The 3,908-nt window shown below is 34.2% G+C and overlaps 1 protein-coding gene across 2 annotated transcripts in view; it reads left to right on the forward strand.

Annotated features, from left to right (window-relative positions):
• Positions 1–863: 863 nt before the first annotated feature.
• Positions 864–3,908, forward strand: part of LOC116846634 (E3 ubiquitin-protein ligase XIAP-like) — a 22,629-nt gene continuing 19,584 nt past the window's right edge. For both annotated transcript variants that reach the window (XM_032820855.1, XM_032820767.1), the window contains exon 1: positions 864–1,249. The gene's annotated coding sequence lies outside the window, so the exon portion shown is untranslated. The remainder of the gene's footprint in view (positions 1,250–3,908) is intronic.

Raw genomic sequence — 3,908 nt, forward strand, 5'->3', positions numbered from 1 at the left:
TCTACATTGGAAGTAAATAGCAAGAAGTAGGAAGTAAGAGTAAGAAATTGACCAACCACAGTCGAATGTGAGAAGAATAATCAACTATGATTGGTAAATTTCTTATTCTTACTTCCTACTTCTTACTGCTTACTTCCAATGTAGACGTCCTTTAATGGCTCTTGCACACAGGACGCGGTAATGCTTGCCGCGCGGCGGAAGTTCGCGCGACAACCAATCAATATGCTGCTTTCCGTAATAACCTTCTAGCTCTTACGGAAAAACAACATATTGATTGGCTGTCGCGCAGTGGAAATTCGTGCGACAGCCAATCAATATTCTGCTTTCTGTAGTAACCTTGTAGCTCTTACGGAAAAAGAACATATTGATTGGCTGTTGCGTGAACTTCCGCCGCGCGGCAAGCGTTGCCGCGTTCTGTGTGCAGGAGCCGTAACAGTGTACGCTACTGTGAAGCACACGTTAGCTTCACTTTTCTGGCCGTATGCGGGGTCCATGTATACTACGTCCATGGACTTCGCACTGTAGATGCGATGGCACATTGGACGTTAAGTGGTATTCAGTGAGAGTTCTCACTTCTATTTAAAACAAACCTTTCATTGGATATTGCCCATCGTTAATCGCGTCCAGTGTATGAGACTATTATCTATTCTATGCTGAGGTATGTTCGCATTAGGGTGGGACCCGATTGACTACGACACGATTGGACACAGATTGTAATGATTGGTTCGACCTAGTAATTCACTAGATAATTCTTTTCATCGATTGGTTGTGTCCAATCGTACCGTGGGACGCTCCCTTCGCATTATTGCTACATGTGAGTATAGCATAATGATCGAAGGAACTTAGCTGTATCGAGAAAGCTACGATTGTGGGCATGTTGCGTGGTAGCTCTTGCCGCCATTGCTACATCATGCTATAGTAATCGACAGTAATCAGACGCGAACGATCACCCCCGCTGTGGTGGTTTCGTCGGGTCTCTTGAGTTTTAAGCAAGACTCAAGCTGTGTAAACATATATATACATTCACGTACGTACGACGTGTGCAACGTTGATAGTTGTTAAGATTGCGTGGTGAGTTGCGTCGTTTTCGTCGGTCGACACAACAAGCATATCCGTGCGTACGAAATATTCCACTCGCAACAAGAGAGGGAAAGAGAATAACAGCAACTGAGTTATTCGAAAAGAGTATGCAGAAGTGATAAAGCAAGTCTATTATATGGTTAGCAGCTATTCAGTCAAGTTAATACAGGTACGTTAATATACTGCATCATTTCACTTGATCTGACATTAAAGAAAAAAAGGATACTTTTTTTTTATTACCTGAAGTCGACGTAAAAAGACGCGAATGTCTTTCTTTCTCCGTTTTTATTGATCAAGACGCTTGGGCGTCTACGCGACAAATATAGGACCCGTCTAACGCTAAAATATTAAATTAATAAGACGGACTTATATAAGCGTAGAATAAGAGCGAATGCGATAAAAGTAAAAGTTCCATTATGATGGTGATAACTGATAACGATATTTGAGATTCAAGTTTGTTTGCTATAGCTATCAGTGTCCCATAGGCGTCAACTCTCTTCTTATACGATATCGGATATCTATTTGCTCGATCATTCAAAGCCGACCAACGCATATTAATTCAATGAATTAACGTGGGTGGTGTTACGCACTGTTCTCTTCATTTCCCCTTCTTTTCTCGTTCTACCTTTGACCAAGAAAGATTGATGCATAAGCACAAGATTGAGCTTCTAAGTACACTTCTCCTTCAGTAAAAATCTATTCCGATATTTGAAAACCAAGATATCGCCTTTTTTATTTATTCACTGTACGTCTTTTATCGTTTACTTTGACAGCTGTTTAGTGTACATATTATCTTACAAATATATAAAACATATAAAATATATAAAATATATATAAAACAAAAAAGAAAAACAACCAAATATTTCTTTTCTATTTCGAGATATCAGAAATAAACGTATTTATATTAATATAATATCAGAAATAAATATATGTAGCCAATGTTTACATGTCTCATAATTCGACGAATACTCCACAATTTTACTTGCACGCACTATGTTATCTATTTTTTTATGTTTTGGCAATTTTGTGAGAAGCACCTTGCATCTATTACAAATAGAATGGCATGAATAAAATATCTTCTAATACATGCTTCTGTTTTATTTTGTGTATACTTTGTTTACACCTGCTGTTGACAGATATTCTATATCTATATATACTTCTCAATAACGATTAACAACTTCATTCTCTTTGTTGTAGATAAGAAAAGATAAGGTTTTATTACAATTTTTCTTATAACTTTTAATGATCCATTATTCGCAACAACAGATTTGTTGAAATGATATGAATAGAATAATAGATATATAAGTAATAGAATAATACAATGGAATAGGTTCTTTTATCACTGGACAAATTCCATTAAAGTCGATTAACGCAAGTCGTACAGTTAACTAAATTAAAGTCCATTTTAAATCCTATTTTAAAATGTGAATTGCGTTGCAATCATCCGTCGCAGCCTGTTGTTAACTGTACGTGGCTGATTAAACAGATGCATGAGAATTCAAAGGAAAATGCCATACTGATGTCACTTTGTAATTTACTGGATGATAAGCGAAACTCTGCTACAACACGTTAGGTTTATCGTGACTATACTTCGGCCTCGCCTTGATGCGTCATTCGCGATATATATCGGGATTTTATTAAAATACTCCGTCCTACTTTACAAGTTTATTCCTGAAAATCGTAGTTTTAACGATTAACAATTAAAATTAATTTGCTTTTATATTGACTTTTTAGACTCAAGAATAAGTAACGAATAAACTCGTTTTTCGTTTACTTACTTGGTAATAAGTCGCAAAGAAAGATGAAAAGTAATTAGTAAATTATTGAAAAACATAGTGTTTAGAGTTACTGCGAGGATTCCAATATAATTTGTTATTTATTAACGAGTTCCTCTTGAGTGATACCCACTTCGTTTAAGTTCGCGATATCTTTTCCGTCACAACAAATAAGGACATGAAACATTAAGTATTTGCTAGAAAAGATATGGGAAGTATATGGGATAGTATACAGATATGGGGTATCATTAAATTCTTATTGGAAAGAAGCTTCATATTTTATAATATTTTGTCAAAATAAATTAATGTTTACTTATAAATTAATATTATAAAATACTTTAATATATAATATAATATTTTATATAATATTTTAAAAATACTATTTACTAATTTTTATTTTATTATTCAATTTTATATTTATTATATATTAATTATATAAACATAATTTTCTATATTTATACTATATAAATTTTATTATAAGCAATTAACATTCTCTCTCTTACATCGGGTATCTGTGCGCAAGTACCGGTTCAGCGGGCACAAATTATCGGGATAAAATTACTTACTTTACAAAAAGAGAGAGAGAGAGAGAGAAGAATTGGTATATATAATATATATAATATATATAATATTTATATAAAGAAATTGGGCACTCTTCTATCTATCCTCCGCTTACATTGTAAAAAATTTTTGTAAAATTACATCTATTATAGTGAGTAATTTTGAGACTAAATAAAAGTCCCAAAAAGTCACCATCTGCCCTTGGAAAAATATGACATAGAGTAGTAATAATTAAGGATTAGTCATTGCACAGTATACAGAGAATGAATTATCTTGATATTACACGTTGTACTTTGTCCTCACAACGTGAGTTGTTTCTTTTCTCACGTCATTACTAAAATACTTATTTCTAAGAAGACGAGATGCTAGGAATTCTGTGTAGTCTGTTTCTTTAAAGTAACGTCATTAGTTCTGAAAAATTCGAAGGAAAACGCGCGCGTGAGATTAGAGAGAGAGAGAGAGAGAGAGAGAGAGAGAGAGAGAGAGAGAGAG

The sequence above is a fragment of the Odontomachus brunneus genome, unplaced genomic scaffold (genome assembly GCF_010583005.1).
Source record: "Odontomachus brunneus isolate Ranch 3 - 2012 unplaced genomic scaffold, Obru_v1 Obru_scaffold_001, whole genome shotgun sequence".
NCBI classification, from domain to species: Eukaryota; Metazoa; Arthropoda; class Insecta; order Hymenoptera; family Formicidae; genus Odontomachus; species Odontomachus brunneus.